This window comes from Zingiber officinale, chromosome 1A (assembly GCF_018446385.1).
Source record: "Zingiber officinale cultivar Zhangliang chromosome 1A, Zo_v1.1, whole genome shotgun sequence".
Lineage (NCBI taxonomy): Eukaryota > Viridiplantae > Streptophyta > Magnoliopsida > Zingiberales > Zingiberaceae > Zingiber > Zingiber officinale.
In genome coordinates, this window is record NC_055987.1 from 8,168,335 (window position 1) to 8,178,371 (window position 10,037).

Consider the following 10,037-nt stretch of genomic DNA (forward strand, 5'->3'; position numbering starts at 1 on the left):
TCTCCTAACGGAAGAATGACATTTTAAAAATATTTAATAAATATAAAAGATTTTTAGAAAGGAACTTCTCGAACTTTATAAGTAATTGCATCAGTACTTTCTTATATTTCGAGTGTTGAAAGTTACTCGATTTTATTATCGGTGGATTGAATGTTAAGCTTATTCGGATTCATTATTTCCTTATCCCTCTAAAATCGAGATAATTAGCCTCCTTCAATTGTTGTCGGAACTCGAAAGTGAAAATAGAAATCATATAGAATTCGAGTCGAAAGTGTGTAGAGATTACGGAATTGAGAATGAAAGTCGAGAAGATGAGTGTGAAAACAATGAAATGAGCTCTATATTTTATAGAGTTTAGATAGTTACCGATACTAAATCCTAGGCATTGATCAAATAATCTTAATTCTTAAAAAAAATATATAAAAAAAATCCCCTCTCCTTTATCCCCAACCGCTAGAATCACAACTTAATCAGTGGTTCCAACGTTCAAATGAAAAAAAAACAAAACAAAACTTGAATCGACGGGCTAAACCGACAGTTAACTGCCGGTTCGACGATTATTTTGAGCTAGAATTGTAACATTACAATGTTGGACCCGGAACTGGGTCAACGAGTACCCAGAATCAGGTCAACGAATACCTGACCTATAGATCAGGTTATGGGTCTGGGTCGGGTCCGATTCGGACTTGCTCGTGGTTGAATCTACTTTTAAGCCATCAAGTATTATTTAACAAAACAATAATAAAAAATAAAGGATAAAAATATATATATATAATAATCAATTGTCCTCTCTCCTCAACATATATATACACATAGTATTGTCCCCAGTGTTATGATATCATAGTAGGACATCTAATTTATCACCCAAGTACCTGTGGTTCGATCCCCAACTATAGCGTATTTGTAGAAATTTTTCTTTCAAATGGGCCACACAACCAAAGATGTTAGACTTCTAAGTTGGTCATAGTGCACACTTCTTAATTTATCCTAATGGCTGGTGAGAAACTTCCATGAAATCGGACCACACATTGCAACTGATATAAAAATAGTAGTTACATCATTTACTTATCTGGTTCAATATGATCCATATAGCAGTTATGAAAATCATAATTGCTATAAGACGATGATAGTTATGCATCTACAATGTAGTATCATTATAACACCCACCATCTCATCAAAAAGTATGGATGACTGGTGGGAACCTTCCATGAAATCAAACCACCCATTGTAACTGATATAAAAATAGTAGTTGCATCATTTACTTATCTGGTTCAATATGATCCATATTATAGCAACTATGAAAATCATAATTGCTATAAGACAGTAATAGTTATGCATCTACAATGTATTATCGTTATAACACTCACCATTTCATCAAAAAGTATGTGTTTATTGCCACATGCTCATTATAACAATATCTTTCTTTCACTCACATTCCTTTTAACATTAATCCACATTATTTATGGGCCCCACAATCCACTCAATTATCTTAAAATTATATCATATTAAATAAATACATTTTAAATACATTTTAAAATATTTAAATTATTATTATTATTTTTAATAATAATCTTACATTTAAAAATATAAGTTTTATTGTTTTGTATTAATTTTAAAATTTAAAAAAACACACGTTGGGCTGCCCCCCCCCCGGCGAATACGTTCAAAGTAGAGGGTGTTATAACACCCCTCCACAATGGGTGTTTAACCCTAAGAAGTGTTATAACACCTCCTATTAACGAGCATTATAGATCCTCTAACTATTATATTAACTAATTACTATTTCATAGTTAGTGTAGTAAAGAGATAATAATATCTATATTTAGAGAATGTATATCAATTTCCTTATCAAAAATATATAATTTGAGATAAAAAAAATTATTTTATTAAATTTGGTCCATTTGGATATCCAATTTTCACTACGGAGTATATTAGTTTTTATATTTTTTTTTCTTCCTCTATAATATTTAGAGAATTAAATCCATTCCTTAAATTTAGAAAAGTATATTCATAAATGTTAATGTTAAATTTAAGAAATAAATAAAATAGCTGATGTAAAAAATTTTCAACTAATCTATTTAAGATTTACAATAAAATCTTTAGATAAGATACTCTATCCAAGATTTAAGATAAAGCATGTGAAAAAAATAACTATATGTTCATGTTCTTATACACTGCTATTGTTGGCACAACGGGCCAACAAAAGGGGAGGGGTGAATTGCCTGAAAAAAATACTCTCCTCGTTCTTTCAACTTTTAAAGTGCAACAATAATAAATAAAAATAAAAGAACATAATTAAATGAGAGACTCGGGGATTGACTTGGTTACAACCTAGGTCGTTGTTAATCCAAGGCGGTTGAAAAGTTCAGTCAGAATATCCTTCTCTGAAGGCGGAGAAGCCTTTTTACACACAATGAGATATTAATGGTTGCTAGGAATTAAATACAAGAGTTGATGTTCTATTTCCTAGCTCCAGGGGCCTTTTTATAGCACCTATAAATTTTATCTATAGCGTTGAGGGCACCTCTAGTGCGGCGGTGGATAAAACTTTATCCACCACTGAAATGGTCATATTTGACTGGTCGAGGGTACCCTCAATGCCATTGAGGGCGCCTCGGATAGTTATGGAGGGCACCCTCAAGACATGGAGGGTGCCCTCCCGCCTGAAGGAGGCGAAGCCGCCTGGGTCGCCTCGGAGGCGCCTTCAGCTTGCTTTTCCAGCTCCTTTGGACCTTCTGAAGCTTTGATCGCTTGGATGATTGCGGTCAACCAAAATAGGCCTCATCCGAACCCAATTTCTGGTCTTCTCCTCGAGCAGGCTTCCGCTCCGGCTTCTCGTCCCTCGAACGTCGCGTACGTTCTTCTCGTCCACCGGTGTACTCTTCCGCAACTCTTTCGTCCCTCGGACGCACCGAGCCCATTGGCTCCCTTCCTATGCCGTCCTTCTCGCCAGCTGCGTCTTCCGCTCGACTTCCTAAGCTCCTGTACACTTAGACACAGGGATCAAAACTAAACAAGACCTAATCTAACTTGGTTAATCACATCAAAACAACCACGGGGTCCAACAATCTTTCCCTTTTTGATATGCATCAACCCAAGTTCAAGTTAGGGTAAAAATAAACATGTAATTTAAGAAATTACATAACTAACATTTCAAGCATAAAGTTTGAAAAAAAAGATGATCCTGTCTGAACGCTGAGTCGACGGACGCTGGGCACATGACGCTCTCCTCTATCTCCGACCAGCTGCACAAATCTCCGGCGAACCTGCAAGGAAGTCGGACCGGGAGGAGTTTCCCGGCAACGACCCTCCGACGCTCAAGTTAGGCAAGAGGCAAACGATGAAGTGGCATAGAGAATCAGAGATTGTATACTTCCGGCGAAGTCTGAGGGCTTTTATATAGAGCTGTGGGGAGGCTTATGCACACCTACCGAGGCGTACACGTGTCCTTGACCATACCTCAGTATGGGCTTACCAGAGGAGCATGCCTGACACCATACTGCTACAGTCGAGCACTTCTCTGATGGGACGGCAAAACCTTCCGTCGTAGGATTCTGCGTATGGCTTGGTCGTCGAATATGCCTGTTGTCAGAAGATATTCCCCAATGTCCCCTTGTCCTGTTGTCTCTTCTCTCCCCGCGCCGAGCGTCCAGCCGCTCGGCAGGCACCTCACTTTCGACCGGACATAGGTATTGGTCCGACCGGGAAGATTCCCGGTCGCGTGCTCGGCTGAGACTGTTCCTTCACAGCATTGCTGCTTTATGCCTCGGCCGAGCGGGCTACCCGCTCGGCCTAGCGACCCTGTTCACCATGAGCGTCGGAAACCCGACTCTAGGGATGTAAACGAGCCGAACCGAGCCGAACAGTATCAGGCTCGAGCTCGGCTCGTTTAAGTTATATTCGGGCTCGAGCTCGGCTCGAGCTCGAATCGAGCTTTTATCACAAGGCTCGAGCTCGGCTCGTTTTAGAATTATCAGGCTCGCGAACAGTTCGAGCTCGGCTTGTTATTAGCTCGATTATCAAAGTTAACGAGCCTAACTCGTTAAGCGAGCTCGGACTCGTTTTCGGGCTCGTTTAGAGCTCGTTTTTGGCTCATTTTTTGGCTCATTTTAAGGCTCGTTTTAGAGCTCATTTTTTTGGCTCGTTTAAGGCTCGTTTTAAGGCTCGTTTTTTTTGGCTCGCGAGCCTATAAATGAACATGTTCGCGAGCTCACGAGCCGAATATCCTTAAGCTCGAGCTCGGCTCGATAAAACTGTCGAGCTCGAAATCGAGCTCGAGCTCGGCTTGATAAGATAAACGAACGAACTTGAACGAGCTTTTTACCGAATCGAGCTCCGAATAGCTCGCGAACCGTTTGGTTCATTTACATCCCTACCCGACTCCCCGTCGGGTTGTCTTTAATTCCGCCCGGACCCGTCCGGCCGGTTGACCCGACCCTTATCCGATCGGATGGACCTCATGCTGACCCTTTTGACTTCTGACATCCACGTGGTGTTGACTCCCCTCCAGAGGGGGTCCCCAGACCCTACTGCCGGATCACTTGCCTCCCCTTCAAGTCTAGTCGAAGGAGGCGATTAGTCCGACTGACTGGACCACCAGTTACACCGAGCGGCGTCTCTATGAAACTATCCTCCGCTCGGCCCGTGTGGGGGTAGCTATGACCTTAGTCAACGCCAACATTCCTCGGATCTCTTCGAAATTTGCGCCAATCTTCGACATTAAGGCCGGGCATGTGCTCTGTGCCTCGTGAAGGCGCTCATTAAATGCACTCCAGTGGCTGAATGCCACGTGGCGCTGCTGTCGTCATCGTACGACGACGGCATTGCGGGCGACGAGACCGAGACGGTTTGAAATGGACGACTCGATAGCGTCCTTGGTTTTTGAGACCTACATCTGACGGCTGAGGTCGTTCGGGCCCAACCCTATAAAGCTTTCGCTTTCTTCCTCCGCCACATTCTTTCTCTCGCGTACCCAGAAGCTTTCCCTGTCGTTTCAGACTTCCGGCGATCCCGCTTTTCCGTTTCCGGCGATCTCCAGCCTCCTCCTTTCGATCCTCAGCTTCTTTGTAAGGTCCTTACCCCTTCTCTGTTATCCTCGTGTTTTTTGTCGAGTTCTCGCTTTCTGGTCGCTGTATTGTTTGTCATCTTCTTCCTTCTGTCATTTGCATTTCCTCGCCTTTTGTGGTTTCGTCCGTTCGGACAATGGCCAATTCCTCTCAGCCCCCGGACCCAGCCCTCGGCCCGTGGTATACCACCATGGAGTCACGCTTCGATCGGCGCGACGCCGAGATTCTGATGGACAATTTCGACATCCCCTTTGACTTTGAACTTATCCTACCCTCCCCCTCCGCTCGACCACACAAACCGCCGCGCGGAGCTATCTGTTTTTTCCGCGACCAGTTTATAGCCGGTCTGCGCTTTCCACTCCATCCCTTTATCGTAGAAGTCTGTAATTTTTTCGACATTCCGCTCGGAAGCTTAGTCCCTAACACCTTCCGCCTTCTATGTGGCGTTGTTGTCTTGTTCAAAATCCACAATATTCCCCTCCGACCGGAGATCTTCTACTATTTTTATTATCCTAAACAGTCCGAGCTGGGTACTTACATGTTCCAAGCTCGGCCCGGTTTAGTCTTTTTTTAATAAATTGCCATCTTCCAATAAACATTGGAAAGAGTACTACTTCTATCTTCATCTTCTCGAACGGGCCCTTTTCCGAACCCAGTGGCAGGTCGGACCGCCAACCTCCCCTGAGCTAAAGAGGTTCAAGACCCGACCGGACTATCTTCACGCTGCCAACATGCTAGCCGGTCTAAAGTTCGACATCAATAAGTTATTACCTGAAGGGGTGATGTACATATTTGGCCTGAGTCCGATCCGGACTCCCCTCCCGAGCAGCTTCGGTAAGAATTTTACTTGTGCATTCGCCTTGATTGCTAACTGATTTTCTCCTTTTTCCTTTACAGCGGACATTGTCATGGAGTCCGTGATGGCTGGGATTTTGAAAAGGAAAGCGGCGGCGCTCGAGGCCGCAGCAGCCAAGGAGATGGAGTTGCGTGGCATTGAGCCGGTCGGCTCACACGAAGGGGAGAGCGAGACCCACGAGGAGTCGACCGCTCAAGCCTCTCCCCGGGATATGGCAAGAGGCGCCACCCCCAGCAGGGGACTAACAGTTCAGGAGGAAGGCTCCGCTCAGGAGGAAGATCGCCCTCTCCGACAAAAGAGGCGCCGAACGGAGACACCCCTTCGATCGGCCACTTCCGCAGTCTAGCCGTCCGAACGGACCACTGCCGATTCTCACGGCAAAGCCCCAGTGGTTGAGGCGATCTCGTCCGATCGGACCCCATCCCAACTGGACGCGTCCGCGGACCCCCTCGAGGCCATACCTGTCAGCGCCCTTTCGCCCTCTCCCCGCCGAGTCCAACGCTCGGCCATTTTGTCCCAGTTTTCTACACCGACATCTGATCCTTCCCCTGCTTCCGCTTAGACGACTCCCAGTCTGCACCGTACCATCAGGGTCGTCCTGCATCTCCCGACCGAAGAGTTGATGCCCGAGTCCGATCGGCCAACCACGCCTGAGCACATGATCACCATGAAGGGGCCCCTAGCCGAGATGTGGGCCGACGCTCGGGCACGTGTTGCGATGATTCCATTAGGCAATCTGGCCAACAGCCATATGCAGCAGGCCACCGGGGTAAGTGTGTTTTCTTCCGAAGTTTTTTATGCCGTAATTCCGATCGGCTATTAATATTCCTGTTCATGCCAGAGATGGGTGGAGGAGATCGCTGTCTCCAACCACCTGGCTATGGCGGAAGAAGAGATAAAGAAGCTGAAGGCTTCGGGCGGTCGGTCCGGCTCCCAAGGCCCCTCATACGCCGAGCTGCAGAAGAACAAAGACCTGCTTAAGGCCGAACGGAAAAAGAATGCCGATCAGGCATACAATCTGATCCACCTCGATAAGCAGGTCAAAAATCTCAACCAGAAGCTGGAACTGGCGACCACCCGGAATCAACGCGCGATTGATGATTTGGAGGTCAAGAATACAGAGGCCTGGGCTTTGGAGCAACGGGTGAAGGAGCTGATCAAACATCTAGGCGATGAGAAGAAAGGCTGCTCGGAGGAGGCGACCAAGCTGAAAGACGAATTGAAGATTTTGCAGGAGTCTCTCGAAGCCTCCCGGGTCGCCTTCAAGGAATATCAAGAGGCGGAACCTGGCCGAGTCGCAGGCCTGAGGCTGGAGCACATCCGCTCAACCGAATTTTTAGAAAAAGTGTGCGAGCGGATGTATGCTGCCTTTGAGCTTGCCATCACCGCCACAACGGACTATCTAAAGTCCAACGGCCAGCTCCCTGACTCCGCCAGCATCCCGACCCAAGACTATGTAGAGCTCCTTAGCACCATCCCTAAGGACCTTTATGATTTTCTGGAATAGGAGTTTTTATGTAATTCGGCTGTTCGGGCACAACCTTCCCTTTTTGTAATTCGGCTGCTCGGCCTTGATTCCTCTTATTTCAATGAAAAATTTATCTGTGTTATGCAACTTCATTTTTACTTTGCATGCTTGTGGGTGATTGGTCGGGGCCTATGATACACAACCCGGGCAACTAGGCCTCCCGAGTGAGCGTAGGTGGCATATGACTAGTCACTACTTTCCCTTGAGACTCCTCTTCAAGCGTCTTTCGTTCCGTCCGGGGGGTTTATAGTCGCCGGTCCGACTCTCGGGTTTAACGTCGGAGCTCGACGGTCTTCCTGACCGGAGGGTTTATAGTCGCCGGTTCGACTCTCGATATTTAACGTCGGAGCTCGACGGTCTTCCAGCCGGAGGGTTTATAGTCACTGGTTCGACTCTCGATATTTAACGTCGGAGCTCGACGGTCTTCCGGCCGGAGGGTTTATAGTCGCCGGTTCGACTCTCGATATTTAACGTCGGAGCTCGATGGTCTTCCGGCCGGAGGGTTTATAGTCGCCGGTCCGACTCTCGATATTTAACGTCGGAGCTCGACGGTCTTCCGGCCGGAGGGTTTATAGTCGCCGGTCGGACTCTTGATATTTAATGTCGGAGCTCGACGGTCTTCCGGCCGGAGGGTTTATAGTCGTCGGTCCGACTCTCGATATTTAACGTCGGAGCTCGACGGTCTTCCGGCCGGAGGGTTTATAGTCGTCGGTCCGACTCTCGATATTTAACGTCGGAGCTCGACGGTCTTCCGGCCGGAGGGTTTATAGTCGCCGGTCCGACTCTCGATATTTAACGTCGGAGCTCGATGGTCTTCCGACCGGGGGGTTTATAGTCGCCGGTGCGACTCTCGATATTTAACGTCGGAGCTCGACGGTCTTCCGGCCGGAGGGTTTATAGTCGCCGGTCCGACTCTTGATATTTAACGTCGGAGCTCGACGGTCTTCCGGCCGGAGGGTTTATAGTCGCCGGTCCGACTCTCGATATTTAACGTCGGAGCTCGACGGTCTTCCGGCCGGAGGGTTTATAGTCGCCGGTTCGACTCTCGATATTTAACGTCGGAGCTCGGCGGTCGCCGGAAGGTTTATAATCTCGGTCCGACTCTCGATATTTAACGTCGGAGATCGGCGGTCTTCGGCCGGAGGGTTTATAGTCGCGGTCCGACTCGATATTTAACGTCGGAGCTCGGCGGTCTTCGCCGGTTATAGTCACCGGTCCGACTCGATATTTAACGTCGGGCTCGATGGTCTTCCGCGGAGGTTTATAGTCGTCGGTCCGACTCTCGATATTTAACGTCGGAGCTCGGCGGTCTTCGGCGAGGTTTATAGTCCCGGTTCGACCCTCGATATTTAACGCCGGAGCTCGGCGGTCTTCGGCGGGAGGTTTATAGTCACCGGTCCGACTCTCGATATTTAACGTCGAGCTCGGCGGTCTTCGGTCGGAGGGTTTATAGTCGCCGGTTCGACTCTCGATATTTAACGTCGGAGCTCGATGGTCTTCCGGCCGGAGGGTTTATAGTCGCCGGTCCGACTCTCGATATTTAACGTCGGAGCTCGACGGTCTTCTGGCCGGAGGGTTTATAGTCGTCGGTTCAACTCTCGATATTTAACGTCGGAGCTCGACGGTCTTCCGGCCGGAGCGTTTTTAGTCGCTGGTCCGACTCTCGATATTTAACGTCGGAGCTCAACAGTCTTCCGGCCGGAGGGTTTATAGTCGCCGGTCAGACTCTTGATATTTAACGTCGGAGTTCGACGGTCTTCCTGCCGGAGGGTTTATAGTCGCCGGTCCGACTCTCGATATTTAACGTCGGAGCTCGACGGTCGCCCGATTCGGCTGACGATGCCCTATACTTGCGCTAATTTTCTGATTTTTTTACTCCTGCATTTCAAGTATACAGCCGAACAGGAAGTATACAGCATATATTACATTGGCGCACCTTTCACCCCGCCCGGTAAGGCTGGAGGTGGTTCGCGCTCAGTGGCGCTTCCCCTTAAATGCCGACCGGATCTTTATCTCGGCCCCATGTTGAGATATTCTCCGGTTGGAACTCTGCTGCCGCTCGGCCGGCTGATGCTGACGTCGCCTGTTGCTCTAGGCGCTCAGCTTGCGCCTTTTGTTTCTGCTGCTCCACGAGCTTAGATGCTCTTGCCTCGATTAGAGCGTCGAGCTCCTCTTGGGAGAGCATCACGGCGTGAGGTCGTCCAGCTTCGTCCATCTCTTCCGCTCGGATGCAGGTGCGTTCCCACAGACGACACCAATTTGATCATGTCCGAATGCTGAGTCGACGGACGCTGGGCACGTGGCGCTCTCCTCTATCACCGACCAGCTGCACAAATCTCCGGCGAACCTGCAAGGAAGTCGGGCCAGGAGGAGTTTCCCGGTGATGACCCTCCGACGCTCAAGTCAGGCAAGTGGCAAACGATGAAGTGGCGTAGAGAATCAGAGATTGCATACCTCCGGCGAAGTCTGAGGACTCTTATATAGAGATGTGGGGAGGCTTATGCACACCTACCGAGACGTACACGTGTCCTTTACTATACCTCAGTATGGGCTTACCAGAGGAGCATGTCTGACACCATACTGCTAC